Below are 26133 nucleotides of genomic sequence, written 5' to 3' on the forward strand. Positions count from 1 at the left end.
CCTCATGCCTTCTTTCAGCCATCTTGATTTCCTTCTTAAGTATTCTCTTGCATTTCTTATACTCCTCAAGTACCTCATTTGTTCCTATCTACCTACACCTGCTACGCACCTCCTTTTTCTTAACTAGAGCCTTACCATCTCCTGAAAATCATGGTTCCCTAAATCTGTTATCCTTGCCTTTTTATCTGCAGGAACATACACATTGTATTCTCAAAATCACACATTTGAAGGCCTCCTACTTAACAAGTACACCTTTGCCAGAAAACACCCTGCCTCAATCCATACTTGCCAGAATTTTTCTGATAGCATGAAAACTGTTTTTTCTCCATTTTAAAATCTCAACCTGTGGATTAGAACTGTCCTTTTCCATAATTGCCTTGAAACTAATGGCATCATGACGGTTAGATGCAAGGTGTTCTCCTACAAAAGATTTTGTCATCTGCACTGTCTCATTCCCTAATAGAAGATCCAGTATCACACCCTCTCTAGTTGGGATATCTCTGCACTGATCAAGAAAACTTTCATGAGCACACCTGACAAATTCTTTCCCATCCAGCCCTTTTACAGTATGGAAGTTCCAGTAAATACGTGGAAAGTTAAAATCATTTACTATCACCACCTTATGTTTCTTGCAGCAGCCTCTACAAATTTTACTCTTCTAAATTCCTTGGACTGTCAGGTGGTCTATAATATAACCCCAATAACATAGCTATAGCTTTCTTATTCCTCAGTTCTACCCAAAAAGCCTCACTAGATGAGTTCTTCTAGTCTGTCCTGTCTGAGGACTATCGTGACATTTTCCTTGTTAGAAATGATATCCTCATACTTGAATTGCTCCTGCTCTGTCACGTCTAAAAGAATGGAACCCAGGAACATTGAGCTGCCAACCCTGCCCCTCCTGCAACCAAGCCTCACTAATGGCTAAAATATCATAATTCCACATGCTGTTCCATGCCCTAAGCTCATCCATCTTTCCTGCAATACTCCTTGCAATGAACTATATGCAGCTCAGAACATTAATTCCACCATGCTCGACCTTTTGATTCCTGACTTTGTATGTCAGCTTAAAAACATCTTTCTCCACAACCACTCCACCATCTGTTTTGGCACTGTGGTTCCCATCCCCTTGCAACTCTAGTGCAGTGCTAGCAAACCTTCCCACTAGGACATTAGTCCTCCTCCAGTTCAGGTGAGACCCATCTCTTTTATACAGCTTCCACCAATGATCCAAAAACCTGAATCCTTCCCTCCTGCACCACCTTCTTAGCCACCTCTTAAACTGTATGATTTTCCTATTTCTGACCGCACTAGCGCTTAGTAATATCACCCCTCTCCCTTTAATCTCTCCTGCTCTCTTACGTTTAAGACAACAAAACCCCAAAATATTGATCTGCCAGTCCTGCCCCTCCTGCACCCAAGTCTCACTCTTTGTTACAATATCATAATTCCATATGCTGATCCCTGCTCTAAGCTCATCCATCTTTCCTACCCTACTCCTTGCATTGAAATGTATGCGGCTCAAATCAGTCACACCATGCTCAAGCTTTTGATTCCGGACCTTGTACATAGGTATAACAACATCTTCCCCATAGTCATTCCACTATCTGTTCTTGCACTCTGGTTCCCATCCCCCTGAAGCTCTAGTGTAAATCTACCTCTCATAGAGCACCAGCAAACATTCCTGCTGGAATATTAGTCCTCCTCCAGCTCAGGTGCACACTGTCCCTTCTGTACAGGCCTCAAAGAGAGCCCAATGATCCCAAGATATGAAGTCTCCCTCCTTAGCTATGTGTTATACTGTTTGATCTTCTTGTTTCTGGCCTCACTACCATGTGTCATGGGTAGAGATCCTGAGATCACAATGCTGGAGATCCTGAACTTTAACCTAGCACCTAATTCCCTGGGCTCACATTTCAGGACCTCATCACCCCCTTCTACTCATGCCATTGGTACCAATGTGGAGTAAGGCCTCTGGCTGTTCACTCTGCCACTTAAGAATGCTATGGACTGAATTTGAGATGTCCTTGACCCTGGTATCTGGGAATCTTGTTCTTGTCCACATAACCTCTTTTCTGTTCCCCTGAGCAATGAATCATCTATCACTTCAGCTCGCCTCTTCATCACCCAATCTACTTCATCATTATCCTTGCATTTTCTTTATCTACTTGCACTGCACCTTCTCTGTACCTGTAACACCATAATTTGTATTCTGTTATTGCTTTTCCTTTTGTACTGTGTTGATATGTAATAATCTGTTCCGATGACATGCAAAGTTTTTCACCATGTTTTGGTGCATGCGACAATAATAATCTAATTATTAATTACCGATTACTAAGCTCACTTGTAGCTGTGTAAGTAAACACACTTGGTTACTGTCCAATTATATTATGATTTCTTTCATATACTGTATGGTAAAAAATATTTTTATAAACCAATTTAGCAATAGTTGTTTCTATGCTTATGACAGAGGGAAGTCTTTTTCATGCCAATCTGTGTTGTAGGAAAACTCAGAAGGAATCTCTTCTTGACAAAATTTTCTTGAAGATAATTTGCTTCTCCTTGTGCAATTCAAATGGTTTCCAGAGGGATTAAGAGTACCATTAAATATTCTAATTCTCTCTCATCTAGAGCAGTTACTGTAAATGTCAGGGCACCAACAGGATTATTGTTCCTCTGGGACAATCTTTACCCACCAGTCCTGCATGATTTTGAAGGTGTGAAATCCTGTCAAATTGTGTACCACTTGTCCCAAGGCTAACAAGGCTTACAAGGCTAACTAAGCAGAACAATTATTCGCCAAAAAACCCAAACATCCCAAAAAACCATTTCCATTTTGAGACCCTCCATGCAGACCATTGCCTTTGTCAGAGCTGGGGAGCAGCCAATACCTGCCAAAAGAACATCTGCAGGCATTCTGACCTCTGCAAGGGACTGGCAGCTGTTGGTGGACCTCGAAGGGCAGCTGAAGTTCCCCAACCATATCGCAGCCACCACCCTGCGACCAGACATTGTCCTAGTGTCTGAGTCTACTAAGCAAGTGGTGCTGCTGGAGCTGACAGTCCCATGGGAAGATAGCTTGGAGGAGGCCTTTGAAAGGAAGCTCTCCAAGTACGCAGGACTGGTCAGCAACTGTCAGCAGGCTGGATGGGGAGCGAGGTGTCTCCCAGTGGAGGTTGGTTGTAGGGGATTCGTAGCCTGTTCTTTAGTTAGAGCCTTCAGCATTTTGGGCATCAAGGGAGAGAGGAAGAGGAGAACCATCCTCAGAGAGGATGGCTCAAGATGGCTGTGGCTCAAAAGAGGGGAGCCATGGAGTCATAAGTAGCTAGCCATCTGGACACAAGCTGGGGTCTGATCAGCCCCGGATGGGTCACCTGGAGGAGGCTGTATGATGTTGAAAGACCCAAAACACTCGATGATTCCAGGAACATCACTGAAGATGTGTCCAGAAGCATCAATAGATGTATGTACACAGCTGAAACTGAATTATGATCGGTAATAAGCCTGAGATCATCTCAATGATTGACTGAATGTGACACAAGTACTTATATGTTGAGCACCCATCATCGGTTCATTTACCATTCAGTTGATGAAGCTTCTTTGATACAAGGAGATGAGAAGGCTGCAGGGTGTCAACTACAAGATGAACCTGCCGTATACTTTGTAACATAAGAATGATCAATAAATCTACCATACTTAAAATACTGTGATAATTCTGGGTGCAATTGTTGTGTGTTTTCAATTTCAAATAAATCTGTTAAAAGTCTAAATAAATCATAAACAGAGTTGTCAAAATAAGTGAAGGTCTAATTACCAAAGAACAACTGCTGTACCAGATAACTCTTTTTTTTCAGCAAGATAATTCTTCCTGTCATAGATAATATCAGTGCAACAATTTTAAATGTAAACACAAAATAATCTGCAGATGCTGGGGTCAAAACAACACTCACAACACACCGGAGGAACTCAGCAGGTCGGGCAACATCTGTGGAAAAGATCGGTCGACGTTTCGGGCCGGAACCCTTCGTCAGGACTGTAGAGGGAAGGGGCAGAGGCCCTATAAAGAAGGTGGGGGAGGGTGGGAAGGAGAAGGCTGGTAGGTTCCAGGTGAAAAACCAGTAAGGGGAAAGATAAAGGGGTGGGGGAGGGGAAGCAGGGAGGTGATAGGCAGGAAAGGTGAAGAAAGAATAGGGGAAAATACAATGGATAGTGAAAGGAGGCAGAACCATGAGGGAGGTGATAGGCAGCTGGGGGAGGGGGCAGAGTGACATAGGGATAGGGGAAGGAGGGGGAGGGAATTACCAGAAGTTGGAGAATTCTATGTTCATACCAAGGGGCTGGAATTTAAATGTGCTATAATTCTGTTTAAATCAAGAAAAGCAATGGGATCATAAATGGTACCAAGATTTTTAGGAACTATTATGTCCAGTGAGTGCAAAGAAGTTCATGAGGGGTTGAATGGTAGAGAAAAGGATACAGATACAGCCATATTTGTTGCACAGAATGAGAATGGCCCAACTGAACAGATGTTGAACATCTTCAGGATGATGGTATCACACCTGGTTGGTTTAACTATCTGCAACACGCAATTGTCACAGGTTTGATTGGAAGGTAAGCTGCAGCCAAGGAAAAATAATGGTGACTGGGTTTTGTGCTGTGGCAGACATTGGACTGAGTAAAAAGAGGTTATAGAATCTGAATGTTTTATGTGGCAGGAGGGGATAAGTAAATACATTATTTCTACACATTTTGTCAATGGTTTATGGAAAAGGTAACATGACTGAAGATTTGGGCAAAAGTTCGAGATCAGGGAGACGTTTGGAAGCAGCAAATTGGTAGATAGATGGAAGTTAGAGATCAAGGCCATCATTGGTCCATCAGAGAACTGAGCCACTGGCAGTCAGAGGATCAAGAAATCAAGGGTTCAATATATGGCGCTCTAGGTGTGCAAGGAGCATGAGACTGAGTGCATGAGGCCTGAGCCTTAAAACCGAGAATATATTCCCTAGCAACATGAAAATGCCATCATCAGGGCTGCACTGGTTCACCACAACCTCCTCAAAAGCAATACATGTTCATTACATCCTGATCAGAAACAGAAATGAATAAATTAAAAAAGACCACAATGCCACTGTGATTCTGAAGAAACTGTTTCCTGTCAGATTTGACTGAATCTTGAAATATCAAATTAAGCAGAAGTTTATTGAAGGATGCATATCCATTTGTACCTCCCCAGCCTACAGACTGTACCCTCCCTAAAGGGATCCTCCATGGTGTAGTACAAGACCTGAATCGACCCTTCCAAGGGCATCAGCTGGGCAATTCTGCCAATTACTTCACAAAAATTACTCCACTTTCACAGCCAACCTGTGCAATATATTTAAGGTGACAACAGTCTATGAGGTCTTGAGCCCTAAACTCAGACATAGGACTTCTATATAACATTCAAGTTCAAGGTCAAGTTTATTCTCATAGGTATACATTGCTAAGGTATACACTGCCTAGAAAGAATATCCCCCCCCCCCCCCGGAAGTTTCCATGTTTTATTGTTTTACGACATTGAATCACAATGGATTTAATTTGACTTTTTTTTGACACTGATCAACAAAATAAAGAATCTTTCGTGTCAAAGTGAAAACAAATCTCTACAGAGTGACCTAAATGAATTACAAATATAAAACACAAAATAATTGATTACATAAGTACTCACCTCTTTTAATATTACACACCAAATCATCACTGGTGCAACTGGTTGGTTTTAGAAGTCACATAATTAGTTAAATGGAGATCACCATATGCAGTCAAGGTGTTTCAATGATTGTGGTAAAATACACCGGTATCTTGATCCAGCTGCCGGTGAGTCAGTATCCTGGCAATGACTACACCATGAAGACAAAAGAACACTCCAAACAACTCCACAGAAAGGTTATTGGAAGCACACGTCAGGAGATGGATACAAGAGAATTTCCAAGGTACTGAATATCCCTTGGAGTACAATTAAGTCAATCATGAAGAAATGGAAAGAATATAGCACAGCTGTAAATCTGCCTAGAGCAAGCCATGCTCAAATAGTGACTGACCACACAAGAAGAGGACTAGTGAGGGAGGCCACCAAGAGACCTATGACAACTCTGTAGGAATTACAAGCTTCAGTGGGCTAGATGGGAGAGACTGTGCATACAACAAATGTTGCTTGGGTGCTTCACCAGTCACAGCTTTATGGGAGAGTGGCAAAGAGAAAGCCACTGTTGAAATAAAAATCACATGAAATCTCAGATAGAGTTTGCCAGAAGGCATGTGGGAGACTCTGAAGTCAGCTGAAAGAAGGTTCTATGGTCTGATTAAACTAAAACTGATCTTTTTGGCCATCAGACTAAACACTATATTTGGTGTAAGTCAAACAGTGCACATCATCAAAAACACACCATCCCTACCATGAAGCATGGTGGTGGCTGCATCATGCTGTGGGGATGCTTCACTGCAGCAGGCCCTGTAAGGCTTTTGAAGTTAGAGGATAAAATGAATGCAGCAAAATACAGGGAAATCCTCGAGGAAAACCTAATGCAGCCTGCAAGAGAACTGCATCTTGGGAGAAGACTTGTTTTCAAGCAAAATGATGACTCCAAGCATGAAGCCAAATATACACAAGAATGGCTTAAAACAACAAAGTTAATGTCCTAGAGTGGACGAGTCAAAGCCCAAACCTCAATCCAATTGAGAATTTGTGTCTGGATTTGAAAAGGGCTACTAATGATCCCCAAGCAATCTGACAGAGCTTGAACAGTTTTGTAAAGAAGAATGGGGAAAAAATTGTAACGTCCAGATGTACAAAGCAGATAGAGACCTATCCATACAGGCTAAAGGTACATCTACTTGGCAGGATACTTGGTAGTGTGGAGGAGTAGAGGGATCTGGGGGTATATGTCCACAGATCCCTGAAAGTTGCCTCACAGGTGGATAGGGTAGTTAAGAAAGCATATGTGGTGTTAGCTTTCATAAGTCGAGGGATAGAGTTTAAGAGTTGCGATGTAATGATGCAGCTCTATAAAACTCTGGTTAGGCCACACTTGGAGTACTGTGTCCAGTTCTGGTCGCCTCACTATAGGAAGGATGTGGAAGAATTGGAAAGGGTACAGAGGAGATTTATCAGGATGCTGCCTGGTTTAGAGAGTATGCATTATGATCAGAAAGTAAGGGAGCTAGGGCTTTATTCTTTGGAGAGAAGGAGGATGAGTGGAGACATGATAGAGGTCTACAAGATAATAAGAGGAATAGATAGAGTAGATAGCCAGCGCCTCTTCACCAGGGCACCACTGCTCAATACAAGAGGACATGGCTTTAAAGTAAGGGGTGGGAAGTTCAAGGGGGATATTAGAGGAAGGTTTTTTACTCAGAGAGTGGTTGGTGTGTGGCATGCACTGCCTGACTCAGTGGTGGAGGCAGATACACTAGTGAAGTTAAAGAGACTACTGGACAGGTAAATGGAGGAATTTAAAGTGGGGGCTTATATGGGAGGCAGGGTTTGAAGTTCGGCACAACATTGTGGGCCGAAGGGCCTGTACTGTGCTGTACTATTCTATGTTCTATGTTCTACGAAATACTGATGAAGGGGTCAATACTTCTGCAATCAATTACTTTGTGTTTTATATCAGTAATTAATTTAGATCACTTAGTAGAGGTCTGTTTTCACTTTGACACGGAAATATCGTTTTTTGTTGATCAGTGTAAATAAATAACCAAATTGAATCCACTATGATTCAATGTTGCAAAACAATAGAACATGAAAACATTCAGGGGGGTATGAATATTTTTTAAAGGCACTGTAAATGTCATGAAAATTAGCTTTTTGCAGCATCAGCATACTACAATAAGAAATCCATAAGAATGAACACGTGGCACAAATAGCAGACACCCTGTTTCAAACAACAGTATAATTCATCTACTTTGGCATCCCTCCCTATGGGTGCTGGCAGCTGACAGAGTGCACTCAGGCCCTGGATTTCTCACTGTGTCAACTGAGTAGCTGCTGATGTATGTGAATGGACAGGGATTCAATTCTCTTTTGCTCTTCTTTGATGCCAGTCCATATCCCAATCACTGTTGCAAACAATATCTGAGGATGGATTTTGAAAGATACTTTCATTGACAGATCAAATGCGGCTCAAGATTAGTTTGCTAGGAATTTAAGCCAATATAGAAGAGAGCTCAGCTGCTGAATGATCCGTTTTCTGACTTACAATAATGTTTATAAATAATAAATCACAAAGAAGTGCCCAGTATAATTCAAAGCAAACATTTTCTTTTGTAATCTAAGGGTGTGGAGGGTTGTCAGCATAAGGTTAAGGCTGTTACTTGTGACACTTGTGGTGTGATGAAGCGACTGATGTGGAACTGATGAGAGTTGTGGATTGTGTGGAGGTTGAGAGTTTACAATGTGTGTTTGTTGAATTGGAGGAAGTTTATTCATGCTTTGCATGCTAGTTCTTAGTCTACATTGAGGGAGTTATTCACAAATTGATCCAATGTTAAGAATATGGGTAATTCTGTCTGTAGTGTTAGATAGGTAGATAGATACTTTATTGATCCCAAAGGAATTTACAGTGTCACAGTAGCACTGCAAGCGAACAAATATAAATTTTGGAAGAGAAGAAGATAAAACAAAAATAAGTTACCACAAACAGTCTAACAGGAGGGGATAATCACTTCCCCGGCTGAAGGTTGCTACATTTTAGAGCCTAATGGCTGAGGGTAAGAGTGACCTCATATATCGCTCTTTGGAGCAGCACAGTTGTCTTAGTCTATTACTAAAAGTACTCCTCTGTTCAGCCAAGGTGGCATGCAAAGGGTGGGAAACATTGTCCAGAATTGCCAGGAATTTCTGTAGGGTCTACCAAGGCCTTCAGTGTGTTCAGTTTGACTCCTGTAACAGAGCCAGCCTTTCTAACCAGTTTATTGAGTCTGCTGGCATCATCCATGTTGATGCTATTGCCCCAGGACAACACGGCATCAAAGATTGCACTGGTGACAACAGACTGGTAGGATATGTGAAGGAGAGGTTTGCATATTGCAAAGGACCTCAGTCTCCTCAGGATGTAGAGGTGACTCTGACTCTTCTTGTACACAGCCTCTGTGTTGGTACTTCACTCAAGTCTGTCGTCCAGGTGCACCTCCAGGTACTTGTAGGTCCTCACCACATTGATATTCATTTGTTATTCGTTGAATGTACATCATAATACCCTCTGTGCTCAGATTGGTGTCAAGCCTTATACAAATAATAGAGATAGGGAAATATAGGGAAGATACTGCAATAGGCAGATTTTAGACAGCTGGACGATGCAGGAAAGAGAGTGTAGATAATTCAAGGCAGAATTAGGAGGGACATAGGGCTGTTGGATAGACATGATGCTTGAAGATATGATGATGGAGTATGAGATAGGTGTGTGATAGGTGATGAGGTGTGAAGTTTGAGCAATTGTAAATTCAATAGATAGTAGATCAGTAGTCACTTCTATTATAGACAACCAAGGTCTATTGAATGAGCAAGATCTAGTGTGGGGTTATTATGTCAGTGGGAAGGTTTTGAACAAATCCAACCCTATAAAGAGGAAGATGGGACAGGGTTGAATCTGGAGATAAGGATGGATTTCAGCAGTGGATTTTTTGAAGAGGCCTGCCTGACCCAATGTTACATGACATTTTTATATGCTAAAGATCAATGGTAACAGCAGGACAATTCTATAGTTACAAAGTACCCACAATGCTTCCTTTGTGCTACATATAATTTCAAGCACCTCCATCTTCACACCAACACTCCAGACCCTCAAAATAAATGTTAATCCCCACAGACTCTGGGCCACATTCATGCATATGCAGGCATCTGAGGTCAAATGGAGTGTTTCTTTGTTTGCAATAGATCCCAGTCTACAGCTCCAAGAACACCATTGTTCTGGGTTCATTTTAAATACAATCTACAATCCACGTTCAGGACTGAAGACTAATTGTTGTTGAAATTGTTATATACCATAACTTCAGAACATGTCAAACATTTAGTATACATACTTTGTTAATAAATGTACTTTGAACTTATATAAATGTTTAAAATTATGGGAGGCAGAGATAAGTGAGGCAACAGTGTTTATTTTCCCCGAGGGTAAGTCCAACATTTCTGTAGTCCAAAGCTAGGAATTGTAGATTTAGCATGAGGGGAAAGATTTAAAAGTTTTGCACACATAGCATAGTGAGTTTATGGAACGAGCTGCCGGAGGAAGTGGCTGTGGCAGGTAGAATGGTATCATCTAAGAAATACTTGGATAGGTGCATAGGAATGTGCTGAACATGGAAAATTGGAAATATCTGGTCAGTGTAGATGGGTTGCGTTATGGTGTGTTGCACTATGGCTCTAAACAATGGAAAGATTCAGCACTAGTAATGGTGCTGTACTTAGTGGGAATTTCTAAAAGAAGCACTTTGAAAATCTTTTCAGAAAGCGAAAATCTAAACTGTTGAAACAATCTGAGTAGGATCAAATTGCCATGGATTTAACAAAGCCAAGGACTTTCCAAGCTAGAATATTTATTATTTATTGGGATTCAGTGTGGAATCGGCCCTTTTGGCCCTTCAAGCAGTGCCACTCAGTAACCCTCGATTTAACCCTAGCTTAATCACGGGACAATTTAGAGTGACCAACTAACCTGCTAACTGGTACATCTTTGGAATAGTGGGAGGAAGGCGGAGCACCCAGGGAAAATCCACGCATTCCACAGAGAGGACATACAGACTCCTTACAGATGACGTCAGATTTAAACTCCGAAGTCCGACACCCCAAGATAACTGCTACACTACAGTTGGGCCCATGGCAGAATCTAGCAGAGCTGATATGAATATCAATTAGCTGTAAAAAAAAAGTTTCATTTACTTGCATGTTCCCATAATGAGGAATTGTTGGTAGCACAGTGACTAGTTGGCAGAGTTGCTGCCTCACACCATTGGCGCTGTTTGTGTGAGGTTTGCATGTTCTATTTGCAACCAGGGTGCATCTCTCCAGTTGCTCTGTTTTTCTGCAACATCCCAAAGAGGTTAGTAGATTAACTGGTTAGTGTAAGTTTTGCTAATGTGCAAATGAATGGTGGAAGACGTGGGGAGGATGAAACATAATTAAGATAGGATAAATGTAAATAGGTGATGTATGCTTTCTGTTGGTTTGGGTGTTAGATATGCTGAAGGACCTGTTTCTGTCCTATACGTCTTCTCGACTCTGTGTTGCTCTCCCACGCTTGGCTGAACCATTGTGGAGGGCTTATCCTGGCCAAAGGTAAGGAAAATGCCCAGTTTGCCAGATGTCAAAGCTGTGAGGATTTTTGAATATTTCTGATGTTCAGGAACATGTAAAGTATTAGATGTGCAATAAGTGATTAAAAATGTAAAAATAACCATATAAAAAACAAAAAAAAACACCCAAGTTTAATTAAGATTAGCCATGATTAATATTTACATAATTGAAATGAATCACAATTATTTAGATAAAGAAAATTGTCTACTTAAAACAGAATTGTTGGTATTAGCAGAAAAACCTTTCATAGAAATGTATTAATTACATTTCTCTCTCCATAGATGCTGCTTAATCTGCCGAGTACCTCCAGCACTTCCTGCTCTAATTTCAGATTCCCAGCATCTGCGGTCTTCCACTTTTCAATTGCCCTCTCCTAATGTCTTTGTAGCTATCCAGTATTATTTTTAACATCACTGGTTTCATAGACTGACACTGAGAAGGTATCTTTGAGCCGATTGCCCAACATAAATGATGGAAATTCAACAGGGTCCACTTCCAAATATAGTTTAATATGTTTATGCATTTACCAGCAAAATCTAGGTCTATGTTCTAAACCTTTTTCTCTGAATGAGAAATTTAAATGTACAGTATATATGACAAGATTTAATTGTTTCCCTAGAAAAGATTCATCTATATAAGTGAATGAGCAATACAAATTCTGATGTGTTGAGGTTTATTTTCCTGTAAATCCACCAACATTAATGCTTTGAATGCTTTTTACGTGATTTGCTTGAAGATGGAGACAATCTAATGGCTTTATTCTGTGGGGAGCTGTGCAAGAGAGGATGCTACTCACATGTTCTATATTGCTGAAACAGCTATCAGTCAATGGGTTCATTATAGTGGAACTTAGTTGGTGTGCAAATAGCAATTACACAAAGTTAGTTGCTACATTGTCAGGTTTTCTCCATTATGAAAATAATCTTGGGGGAAGTACATTTATAGCAAAGTTGAACCACTGCTCAAAAGCCTGTGCTTTGGCAATCAATAAAACAATTTCAATGTTAGAAGTAATCCACAACAAGCAAAACTTTGGTCTGCAAATATGGTATAAATTAGAATTGAGTCTGAATTCTAGTCTAATAAGGGAAATAATTACATATAATACTCTGTAATATTAAGGTTTATTTTTAAGTCTCTATCACTGCCATTATTACACAACATGTGAACTCCAATGTGAGGAACAAATGGGTAGAACTTGTAAATTAAATTAAACACTGGAAATCTGGAAATCTGGGGAAAAAATACTGGAAGCACCCAGCAGGTCAGGCAGCATCTGTGAAAAAGAGACAGAGAGTCAGAGGGTCTCTGAGCTGAAACATTAACTCTGCTTCTCTTTCTACAGATGCATCCTGTCCTGATTGTTGCCAATATTTTATGATTTTATTTGTGTGGATGCTGTGTCATTTACTACCCTGTTACAAATTAATACCACAAAATAACAGACAGTAGACGGCATACGATTAAAGGAGTTATATTTATAAATCATAACTGAAGGGTTAGTCAAGAATAACAAAAAAGAAAAGGGCTTATTCTAATTAAACAGTCAAATCTGCACAGGTTGGAGCTCATCTTGAGCTTCTCTGTCACTCACTGGGCCCTCGGTCAACGTGAAAGCACACACCACCTTCTAAACGTCGCTCACAATCCATCTCGAACAAATGGGTCTCCCACCAATTGTATGCTACAACCGGTTCTCTCCAGCATCTTCTCTCTTCATCTCCTCTTGAACAAAAAAAAACCTCAAGCCCAACCTTATGGTCACTCACCAAGAAAATCTCCCGCTAATCGGATGGCATACATTCCACATCATCCCTTATCTTCAACAATAACCCAAATAGGCTGAAAGCAGAACAGCAGCTCTTACAGAGCTGCTAAATGAAATACCTACAGCATAACAATAAAGATGTGGATCAGGACATTACATATAGAATACAATATCAGTAATAAATAGGGAACAACACCACCTCTGCAATTTGTACCATCCAAGCAAATCCTACTCGAGCATTGGAGTCATCATATCCACATTTTATACAAATAGCAGGAGATTCTTATCACAGTATTGATCGTTGTCTCAACCAGATTAGAAGAAGCAAGGGTTTATTCAGAAATAAAATTAAATCTGAGCAGAATAGAATTCTTGATGTCTGAAGTCACATAGGAGTCTGGGGAACATAATTCTGCTCTATGATCAATTACAGCAGAATCCTCCCCAAACCTAAGGCATAGGAAATATTTCTTTAGGGCCCAAATGGTTTTCTCAGTAAATGCAGTAGATGCATGTCCTGTAATGACCGTCGGTTGCTATCAGTACAACCAATAAACTTGGAAATTAGTTTGCAGAAAATTCATTTATGCCTATGTTACAGAAGATGCTTTTTTTTTTGGGAGAATGTTGCATTCTTGCCTCAGATAGTCTTGTGATGTCCCTTCCATTGAGAAATTGGACTGAGAATTTGGACATACTTTACCTAACAGCAATATTATTTGTTATATTTTGCATGCGTAATGATATTATTAATATTCTTATGTGTACCATACACCCTAGTAGAAATGATAATGATCTACAACCAGCATAGTTAAATCGGAGTTCAACAAAGGGGCCGTTAAATTGAAAGTAAACCCTGCATGATTGAATATTTTGCCTGAAATGTTATTTCTGTGTGTTGAAAATCATCTTGAATACTAAACGGTTTTGCTGGCAGTCCTCGAGCAGATTGTAGTAGCTGTGAAGTGATCGTTGGCCTGGGGCAAAATTTAATTATCCCATTTTCAGGGGTGATGTACCTCATGTGAACCATGTACCATTACCATGACCATCTCCATTCCTACATTTCAACTTCATCTTCAGCAAGATTACCCCCTCTCCTCTTCCCAGTTTGAGCTCATTCACATGGTAATCTCTAATATCACTCTAATAGCTTCAACTCTCATTATTTGGGTTTATGCAGAAACACCATTTGTAGAGTATTTGTTAAAGGGAGTGTGTCACAATAATCTTTTCTTGAGGCAAAGATCTCTTGATATTGAGATTTGTTTTTGTGATTGGCACTCGAAATAATATGTTTAGTGCTCCAAAAATGGGTGATGTCAAATTTAGAGGACTTAGTGTGCTCTTTCTACCAAAGTGTTTTAATTATCCACAGGCTATCCATTGCGCTCATTACATACATTTGTAATTTTGTTATTGAGTTATTTATGTTTATGTCACCTGACTTGGTTGTCCAGTTAGCTTGAATTATAAAGGTATCATACCTCAAACATAGTTTATTAGCTGTAAGCTCAAGAAATGTGTTAAAATATATATAGGTTTTTATCATGTTGGGATCATAAAAGGCACATATTATACTGAACTCTACTTTTTCCACTGAGCATGACAGTTAAGCTTTATTTGAAAAGTGAAAAAAAAACTTGTAGATACTGGAAATCAGGAAGAAAAACAGAGGGTGCCGGAGATCATTGTCAGTATCTGCAGCATCTATGGCAGGAAAAATGAGAACAAGTGCATTTTCCCTCATTTGCTCTTATTTTTGGTCAATGGCAGTCCGTCAGAACTGGAATCATAGAAACCAAGTGCAGAAAGAATGATTGATACCAAAAGCAACAATTTGCTGGAAAGAATCAACAGGTCAAGTAGCATCTGTAGGACTGTAGGATGAAAGAATTGTCAACAATTCAGTGCAAGTTTCTGGATCAGGATCACATTCCCTGCTTGTTAATCACAGCTGGAAGCTTAGGTTCTCCACTTGGACTGCACGTGGACATACCCGACCAAAACTTTTCCATGGAGGGCTTCCAGACCGTTTGGGCTGACCGGAAGTGCACTGAGAGTGGTAAGCATAAAGGAGTTGGGGGCTTGCTGTTCTGGTTAACAACGGATGGTGCAATCCTGGTCATATTACGATCGAGGAACGTGTTTGTAGCCCGGATATTGAACTTTTTGCTGTTGGACTCTGGCCATATTCCACCGAGATACAACACTGGGTGTCAGGGGAGGTTGTTCTGCCTGTGGCCATCGAACTTTGCAGCTCCTCCCGTGGAGGGTCAGATACCCTGAGCCAATAGGCTGGTCCTGGACTTATCTCCATCTGGCATAGTTTGCATATTGTTGTTTGATTGTTTGTGGTTTTTGTATTTCTGTATTTATGCTCTATTCTTGGTTGGTGCAGCTGTAACGAAACTCAGTTTCCTTTGGGATCAATAAAGTATGTCTATGTCTATGCTTTGGGTTGTAGACAACCTGGACAGAATATGATATGACATGTTCTTCCTCTAGATTATGTTTGGCCTCAATCTGGCAGTGGAGGGGGCTGCAGACAGACATTGTGGTGCAGAATTAAAATGGGTGGGCACTGGATGCTCCACATACAAAGCAGTCATCGACTTTGAGCTTATTCTCACTGAAGCAGATAAAGACACATTAGAAGCAATGGATGCAATAAACAAGGCCAATGAACAGGTCTGCCTCACCTGGAAGTTCATTTTCAAAGCTTGGATGGTGGTGAGGGAGAAACATAGAAACATAGAAAATCTACAGCACAATACAGGCCCTTTGGCCGACAATGCTGTGCCAAACATGTCCTTACCTTAGAAATTACCTCGGGTTACCCATAGCCCTCTATTTTTAAGCTCCATGTACCTATCCAGGAGTCTCTTAAAAGACCCTGTCATTTCAGCCTCCACCACCATTGCCGGCAGCCCATTCCACACACTCACCGCTCTGCGTAAAAAAACTGCAAATAAAGTTATAATACCGAGAACATGCTGCAAAGAGTTGCTGAAAGTGAGTAGAATCAGTTGTAGGGTAATAACTGTTCCTGAGACTGGTGGACCTAAAGCTTCTGTACCCTCTACCCAATGGTAGTGGTGAAGAGAGCATGGCCTAGGTAGTGAAAGTCTTTGATGATGGATGTTACCTTCTTATAGCAGTGCTTTAAATAAATGTATTCAATGGTGGGAAGCATTTTGCCAGCAATCTGCTAGGCTGTGTCCACCACTCTGTAGGCTTTTCTGTTCTGGGCATGGCATTTCCACACCAGGCAGTGACGCAACCACTATAGGTACTCTACACTCTGCATTTATAGAAGTTAATCAAAGTTTTTGTTGACATGTCAAATCTATGCAAACTCCTAAGAAAGTAGAGGTACTGTTATAACTTTTTTGTGATGACACTTACGTGCTGATACGCAGATATGTTAACACCAAGGAATTTGAAACTACTGACCCTCTTAAATCAAGATTCGTTTATTTTTCACATGCATATCAAAATATACAGTGAAATGCATCATTTATATTAACAACCAAATACACCCAAGGCTAGGGCATCCCGCAAGTGTCACTACATATTTTAGCGACAGCATAGTATGCCTATGATGCTCGGCAGAACAACACAGAACACAAGAAGCAACAGTACTAAAACAAGCCCCCTTCCTTCATCCCCACATACCAAGACCTTCAATCCCACACCAGGCCTCTAGTGGACTCAGATTTGCAGACACTGGACTTCAACTTCCCCAGTGGAAGATTTGCAAAGATTCATGGGCCTGGAATCATCGAGGAAGTCAAGAAGAACAGCCTACCAGCTGTGCTTACTTACATCGATTTTCACAAAGATTTTGACTCCATTCACCGAGGTAAAATGCTGAAGATCCTAAAAGACTGAGTGCCAGACTGTCTACTGAGAGCAATAGAGTCCAGCTATACCAAAACCATGGTGAAAGTTGTATCACCAGATGAAGAATCAGCAGTGTTCGAGCTCCTAGCTGGTGTGCTGCAAGGAGACACTCTGGCACCCTACATCCTTATAATCGTCCTTGATTACGCTCTACGTCAAGCTACCAACGTTCATGACAAGCTTGGTTTTACCATAAAAGCAGGACCAACCAAAAGGGTCAGACCAGTTATGCTCACAGATCTCAGTTTTGCTGATGATATAGTCCTGCTCTCTGACCAGATGGAGGAAGCACAGCAGCTACTGCCAAAACAGGAAATTGAGAGCAATAAAGTTGTACTTCACCTAAACGCTAAAAAGACAGAGTACATGGCGCTTAACTGTGACGAAGGTACTCTCAAGACCGTAAAGAATGATACCATTAAGAAAGTCTTTGACTACAAGTACCTCGGTTCAAGAATGATGAGTTCGGAGAAGGACATAAAGATACAGAAGGCGCTGGCGTGGAGGGCTATGAACGACATGAAGGAAATCTGCAAGTCAAACCTGACCAAAGGGCTTAAAAAGAGGATCTTCATAGCAGTCATAAAGTCTATTCTCATGTATGGATGCGAGATGTGGACACTCAACAAGACTATGCGAAAGTCTCTAGATGGTTGCTATACACAAATGCTCCAGATGGCTGTTGACGTGAGTTGGCAACAGCACATGATGAACGTCGAGATCTATGACGACCTACCGACGCTCACCACTAAAATCGAGGCGAGAAGACTGCAACTAGCGGGCACTGTCTATGCCACCCCAAGCTACCTGCCAGTCTAGTCATCATATGGGAGCCTAAGCATGGGAGGATGAACCCTGGGCACGCTCCCAACACGCTCCTAGAAGACAGTGGTGCTGCTAATGTAGATGAACTGAACACACTGATGAGGGAGAGGGAGAAGTGGAGAGTCCGTCATCGTGCCTGATGCCGGCCCCCCAGGCCTGAGTCGATGTAGTAGTAGTAGTAATGGGCCTGGACTTCCGGACTTCAGACAAGAAGTTGTAGTAACAGGTGTTATATCTTCTATAGTTACAGTGGAAAGTGTCTGAGGAGAGAACAACTGTTCCATTTCATTCCACAGATGTTGTCTGAAATGCTGAGTTCCTCCAGCATCTTTTTTCTTGCTCCATACTGCAGCCTCTGCAGTCTCTTGAGGTCCCTTCTAACAGTACGTTACTCTGCAGCACTTGCCCTTTTCTTTCTTTCCTTTCCACTATGCAGACACCCAGACATATCTGCAAACGAAGCAGTAATTCACTTGCATTTCTACTTTGCATTAGCATTCAGTACTCACAATGTTGTCTTTTGTACATTGAAGAAACCAAAAGGAGATTGGTGACTACTTTTAAAAACACTTCTATTCAGTCTCAAGGGAAGACATGACTTTTAAGTTGCCTTTCAATTTAATTATCTATTCCACGTCCATCCTAATGATGCTGGCTTCTTACATTTGTTCAAATGTTCAGTGAAGAACATGTCTTCTTTTGACTTGACGCATTGCAAAGTTTGGGACTAAACATTGTGTTCATTAATGTCAGATAACCAACCTTTCCTGTTTGTGTACGATCTAGTTATCTTTAATGAGAAACCGTATGCCTGTAACATTAATTTAACTTCTTCCTCTCTATGTAAAGCTACTAAATCTTATGAGGATTTCCGGTGTTCTCTTTAACTTAGATTTCCTTGTTCAGGATTGTTGTTTCCTCTCTCTAATGTTCTCATTTATCTTCCTCTATTTACGCTTCTCCTAAGAGATCATTTGTGATTATTAAGTATTCATCATCCCATCTTAGGTGGGTATCAACAACATTTGTATCACCTGGGATTCCTTATCTCCACCCTATCCCTGGCATTCCCCCTGACCCCCTTCCCTGTAATTTAAAAACACTTATTTTTAAACTTTTTCCAATTCTGATGGGAGATCATTGACCTGAAACTCTGTTTCTTTCTCATGCTATCTGACTTACTGAGTATCTCCAGCAATATCTGTTTCAAATGTGATTAAACTCAGTCATATCTGTAACCTTGCTGCCGTGATCATTTTCTACAAAAAATCTGCCAAGTGCATGCCTGAAAGAAAACTTGTAGACTTGTTTAGATAGCCTGTAGTAAATCACATACAGTTATGCTATAAATATTAAATCTGATGTTTAACTTCATGAACACAAGCAAAGTTAGACTTGGTGAACTTTGCTTCAGACTCTCCAGAAGTTGATGACCTAATCCTATGAATGTCTCCCTGGTATCCTCATGGATTATCATCAGCTAATATCTTTGCAGGGTTTTCATAGACTGCATTTGACTGCTGGCTGCCTCCTTGTCTGTTGTCATTGATTTCTTCCATCCTGTTCCGTTCTCCTCCTCTTTTTTTCATCGATTAAAATTTCAGATTGAGCTAATGTAGACAATCACTGCCTAACATTATTAAGAATGAGGAACAGGCAAAATTTTCTCAGTAGTTTCAAAATTCAATAGGCATTCAAAGTTAAATCTAGCTTAATTCAGAAACAAAACAGAGAAACACATTAGTTTAAAGCTTTTCTGTAGCTTCAACAACCTCCTGAAAATTTCCTCAGGCTTTAGACGCTGAAGTAAAACACATCCAATAGGATCAGCCAATATTGGCAAGTGATTCTCCTCGTTTATTAAGTTCTAAATTACCCTTGTGCAATGGGAGTTCAAGTTATGGGATTCGTGACTCCAACCCTATTCCTCCTCATTAAAACCTATCACAATGATCTCCAAGTGGTAGTGGTAAGTGCACATATAGAAAGGCCTCTTTGCATTGCAAATTGTAGTGGAGCCATTGGGGCTGGATTTCATTTTGAGAAAAAGAAACTTGCTAACTTTAATCCAACAACAGTGAATAAATTTGGTTCCACTACTGCTATTTTTAAGAGCCAGATTTCAACTCTGCAATACACATGATACCATGCCCTTGTTTACCTTCAGTGAGCAGCAGTGAAGCCTCAATCCATCATCCTCAATCAAAGGTCCCGATGAAATTTCAGGTTTGCAATAGTCCAGTGGTCAAGGGGGAATCATGATATATTTATTCATCAAAATCAGCACTAGGGAAGGTGTTTGCACCCAAGTCAAACCTTTGAAGCTGAGGAAAATCTAATAGCAGTGAAGAACTTGAGCAAGAGCCAAAAACAGTGCCAAATTGTAGGGAGCTTAGACAGTTATAGACCTTATGAGATTTGACTTCATGTTGCCTTTTAATTTATTTCATCTGCTAAAAATGTGAAGCTGAATTAATTATAGATGAAGTGTAATTTATGGGATCATGAAATTATAAGACCATTCAACTTACCACTTCTACGCTAGCCATCAAATACTTAGCTACAGTATATTAGTTATGTTGTAGAGCACTCAGTCTGTAGCCCTCTGTGCTTTGGTGTTTGAAGTGCTCATCTAAATATCAGTTATCTACCTCTACCAGTCCCTCAGTTTATGCATTTCAAATTTCAACCACTGTCTGGGTAAAAAATAAATTCTTTGTCAATCTCCTTTAAATCTTTCATCATTTACTTAAACCAATTCTGATTCTGCTTTGGGGAAACTTTTCTCATTGCCTCCCACCACACTGCTTTCCTTGTGTGTGAAAAAGGAAGCCAATCTACACTCAAATGAACATGAGAGTCATATATAGCATCTAGGCTCCAGGTGCTTTATTTGGCAGCACTCATATATATAATTGAATTAGAGTAAAACTGAGAGAGGACTAAAAACATACCATACGTACTTTATGCAGCAAACTTAAACCATAATATCATAAGGCATAGGAGCAGAATTAGGCCATTTGGCCCATCAAGTTTGCTATGTCATTCAATCATGGCTGATCCTTTTTTTTTCGCTCCTCAGTCCCACTCCCCGGCCTTCTCCCCGTAACTTTGATGCCATGGCCAATCAAGAACCTATCAATTGCCGCCTTCTAAAGTAAGCACATGTTCAGCACAGCATTGTGGGCCGAAGGGTCTGTACTGTGCTGTAGGTTTTCTATGTTTCTATGTTAAATACCCCCAACAATCTGGCCTCCACAGCTGCCTGTGGTAATAAATTCCACAAATTTACCACACTCTGGCTAAAGAAATTTCTCCGCATCTCTGTTTTAAATGGACACCCTTCTATCCTGAGGCTGTGCTCTCTTGTCCTAGACTCACCCACTATGGGAAACATCCTTTCCGCATCTACTCTGTCTAGGCCTTTCAACATTTGAAAGGTTCCAATAAGAACCAACCCCCCCCATCCTTCTAAATTCCAGTGAGTACTGGCACAGAGCCATTCAATGTTCCTCATATGATAAGCCTATCATTCCCAGAATCATCCCTGTGAACCTCCTCTGAACTCTCTCCAATGCCAGCACATCTTTTCTTAGATAAGGAGCCCAACACTGTCCACAATATTCAAGGTGAGGTTTCATCAATATCTAATAAAGCTTTAGCATTACATCCTTGCTTTTATATTCTAGACCTCTTGAAGTGAATGCCAACATGCATTTTCCAACATTGTATTTCATTTGCACTTTCTTGCCCATTCTCCCTAATACGTCTAATTCCTTCTGTAGTCTACCTGTTTCCTCAACACCACCAGCACTTCCACCAATATCTGCAAACTTAGAAACAAAACCATGTATTGCATCATTTAAATCCTTGATATACAGCATAAAGAGAAGTGGTCCCAACACCGACCCTTGCGGAACACCACTAGTCACTGGCAGCCAATCAGAAAAGGATCCTTTTATTCCCTTTCACTGCCTCCTACCAATCAGCCAATGCTCTAACTTTCCAGTAATATCATGGGCTCTTAACATGGTGTGCAGCTTCATGTGTGGTACCTTGTCAGAGGCCTTCTGAGAATCAAAATATACAACATCCTCAGCATCCCTTTTATCTATCCCAGTTGTAACCTACACAGGCTACTACTGTCTACATCCCTTCCATGCCCTGCACCTACCATCAACACCTCAACAATCTGACTGCTATCGTCCCAATCTTCATTTCCCCCAGCTCCCACCTTCCACCAACTCCCCGGTCTCTCAAGCAGGACAAGGAGGGGATGGACTCCCCTTCACTACTAAGCAGGTGAGAAGGGCTCCGGGGACAATGGCAAAGCATTGGGACCAGATGGTGTGAACCTCAAGGTCCTGAGAGAGTGTGCTGAGCAGCTGTGTGAAGTTCTCCAACACATTTTCAATCTAAGTCTCAGCCTGGAAATGGTCCTGACTGTGTGGGAAACATCATGTTTGGTTCCAGTGCACAAGAAGAGGCAACCAAGAGTCTTGAATGACTACCATCCAGTGGCCCTGACCTCACACAACATGAAGACCCTAGAGAAGCTGGTCCTGGCTGAACTCCAACCGCTGGTCAGATCAGCCCTCGATCCCCTGCAGTTTTTCTATCATGAACACATTGAGGTCGACGATGCTGTCATTTACCTGCTGAAGAGCCTACTCCCATTTGGACAAGCAGGGCAGCACTGTGACGATCACGTTTTTTTTTGATTTCTCAAGTGCCTTCAATACCATACGGCCCTTACTGCTGGGGAAAATGCTCCATGCAATGCAGGTTGGCACTTACCTTGTATCTTGGATAATAGGCTACCTGTCTGGCAGACCACAGTATGTGCAGCTTCAGAGATGTGTGTCAGACATGGCTGCAAGCAGCACTGGGTTCCCACAGGGTACGGTATTGGCTCCCTTTCTGTTTACCCTGTATACCTCAGACTTCAGATACAACACTGAGTCATATCATCTGCAGAAATTCTCTGATGCCTTAGCAATAGTTCAGTGTATAAAGAGTGGAATGGAGGACATATACAGGGCTTTGGTGGAGGACTTTGTCAAATGATGTAAGCTGAATCATCTGCAGCTAAACATCTGTAAGATAAAGGAGATGGTGATAGACTTCAGGAAGACTACTGTTCTCTGTTACAGTTGATGATGAGGACATGGATGTGGTGAGGACCTACAAGTACCTCGGGATGCCACTGGATGACAGACTTGAATGGAACACCAACACAGAGGTTGTGTACAAGCAGGGCCAGAATTGCCTCTACTTTCTGAGGAGACTGAGGTTCTTTGGAATATGCAGGTCTCTCCTTCACATGCTCTACCAGTCTGTTATCACTAGTACAATCTATGATGTCATGGTGTGCTGAGGTAATGGCATCAACAGGGGTGATGCTAACAGCCTCAGTAAACTGATTAGAAAGTTTGGCTCTGTTATAGAAGTCAAACTGGACACACTGGAGTTTGTGATAGAACAAAGGACCTTATGGAAAATGCTGGTAATTCTGGACAATGTTTTTCATCCTCTGCATGCCATCTTGGCTGAACAGAAGAGCACTTCTAGTAATAGACTAAGACAACTGCGCAGCTACCAAACAGCACTACACGAGGTCCTTCTTACCTTCGGCCATTAGGCTCTATAATGAGTCAACATATAGCCGGGGAAGTGATTGATCTTTTAGACTGAGGTAACTTATTTTTTATCCTTTCTTACTTCTGTTCTAAAGTTTCTATATTTGTACATTTGTGCACTTGTAATGTTACTCTAATTTCCTTTGGGATCAATAAAGTATCTACTTATATATCTCCTCCAAGAATTCCAACAAGTTCATCAGGCAAGATTTTCCCTTGAGAAAACCTTTGTCCTATGCTGACTCTGCCCTAACTTGTCTTGTGTCACCAAGTACTCCATTACCTCATCCATAACAATTGACTCCAATATCTTCACAACCACTGAGGTCAGGCTAACTGGTCTATAATTTCCTTTCTGCTACCTCCCTCCTTTCTTAAAGAGTGGCGTGACATTTGCAATTGTCCAGTCCTCCAAAACCATGTCAGAGTCTAATGATTCTTGAAAGATCATTACTAATGCCGCCACAATCTGTAACACTATCCCTTTCAGAACCCTAGGTGCAGTTCATCTGCTCCGAGTGACTTATGTACCTTTAGGTTTTTCAGCTTTTTAACACCTTCTCCCCTGTAATAGTAATTGCCCTCACTTCTTTTCCTTAACACCCTTCAACACCTGGCACACTGCTAGTGACTTTTACAGTGAAAACTGACGCAAATTACTCATTTAGTTCATCTGACACAAATTACTCATTTAGTCCATTCCCCCATTATTATTTCTCTGACTTCATTTTCTAGGGGTCATATATCCACTCTCATTTCTCTTTTATCTTTTATATACTTAAAAAAGCTTTTTCTATCCACCTTGAAATTGTTTGCCAGCTTGCTTTCATATTTCATCTTTTCCTTTCTAATGATTCTTTTAGTTGCTTTCTACAGGTTTTAAATGCTTCCCAATCCTCTAGCTTCCCACTAATTTTTGCTTTGTTGTATGCCCTCTCTTTTGCTTTTACATTAACTTTGACTTTCCCTGTCGGCCATGGTTGTACTATTTTGCCATTTGAGTGTTTCTTTGTTTTTAGAATATATCTATCCTACACCTTCCTAATTTTTCCCAGAAACTCACACCATTGCTGCTCTGCTGTCATCCTTGCCAAAGCTCCTTCCAATTTACTTTGGCTAAATGCTCTCTCATACCACTGTAATTTCTTTTACTCCACTGAAACACTGCTACGTCAGACTTTACTTTCTCCCTATCAAATTTCAAGCTGAATTCAATCATATACTGATCATTGGCTCCTAAAGGCTCTTTTACTTTAAGCTCCCTAATCCTCTCTGGTTCATTACTTAATACCCAGTTCAGTATAGCGATCCCCTAGTAGGCTTAGCAACAAACTGCTCTCAAAAGCCACCTCGTAGGCATTCAACAAATTCAATGTCTTGGGATTCATCACCAAACCTTGTTTTCTCAATTGACCTGCATATTGAAATCTCCCATACTATCATATTATTGCCCTTTAATTATGCCTTTTCTATTTCCCATTGTAATCTGTAGTCCCCCAGCTACTGTTTGGAGGACTGTATATAATTGCCATTTAGGTCCTTTTAGCTTTACAGTTTCTTAGTCAACCCACAAGGATACAACGTTTTCCAATCCTGTGCCATATCTTTCAAATGATTTGATGCCATTCTTTACCAGCAGATCTATGCCACCCCCTCTGCCTACCTTCCTATCCCTCTGATACAACACGTATCCTTGGACATTCTGCTCCCAACTACAAGCATCCTTCACCCATGATTTAGTGATGGCCATAACATCATACCCAACCATCTGTAAAAGTGCAACAAGATCATCCACCTTATTTCTTATACTCCGTACATTGGGATATAACACTTTGAAAACTGTATTTTCTACGCTTTTTGATTCTGCATCCCTAATGCACAGATACACATCCTGCTGGCTGCAATATTCTCCAGTCATCTGCTTGCCCTTCCTTACATTCTGACTGCACACTATCTTTGTTTTTTTATTACAATCTGTCCTATCCTGAGTCCCTTCACTCTGGTTTCCATCCCCCTGCCAAATTGGTTTAAACCGTCCCCAACAACTCTAAGAATCCTGCTGCAAGAATATTGGTCCCCTTCCGGTTCAGGTGCAACCCATCCCTTTTGAACATGCCATACCTCCCCCAGAAGAGATCCCAATGATCCAAGAACCTGAAGCCCTCTCCCCACTCTAGCTTCTAAGCCACACATTAACCTGCCAAATCATCCTGTTTCTACCCTTACTGGCGTGTGACATAGACAGCAATGACTGGAGGTCCTGCTTCTCAGCTTTCTGCCTAGCTCTGTAAATTCTCTTTTCAGGACCGCTTTGTTTTTCCTTCCTGTGTCATTGGTACCAGTATGTACCAAGACATCTGGCTGCTCCCGCTCCCCCTCCAAAATGCTGTGGACACGTTCCGAGATGTCCCTGACCCGAGCACCTGCGAGTCAACAAACCTTCTGGGTGTCCCGTTTACATCCACAGAATCTTCTGTCTGTTCCTCTAACTCTTGAGTGCCCTATCACTATCACTCCCCTCTCTTCCTCTTTCCCTTCTGCACCACAGACCCATACTCAGTGCTAGTAACCTGGTCTCCGTGGCATTCCCCTGGGAGGGCATCCCCCACAACAATATCCAAAACAGTATACTCATTATTGAGGGGGATGGCTGCAGGGGTGCTTTGCAC

The sequence above is a fragment of the Mobula birostris genome, chromosome 10 (genome assembly GCF_030028105.1).
Source record: "Mobula birostris isolate sMobBir1 chromosome 10, sMobBir1.hap1, whole genome shotgun sequence".
Classification (NCBI taxonomy): Eukaryota; Metazoa; Chordata; class Chondrichthyes; order Myliobatiformes; family Myliobatidae; genus Mobula; species Mobula birostris.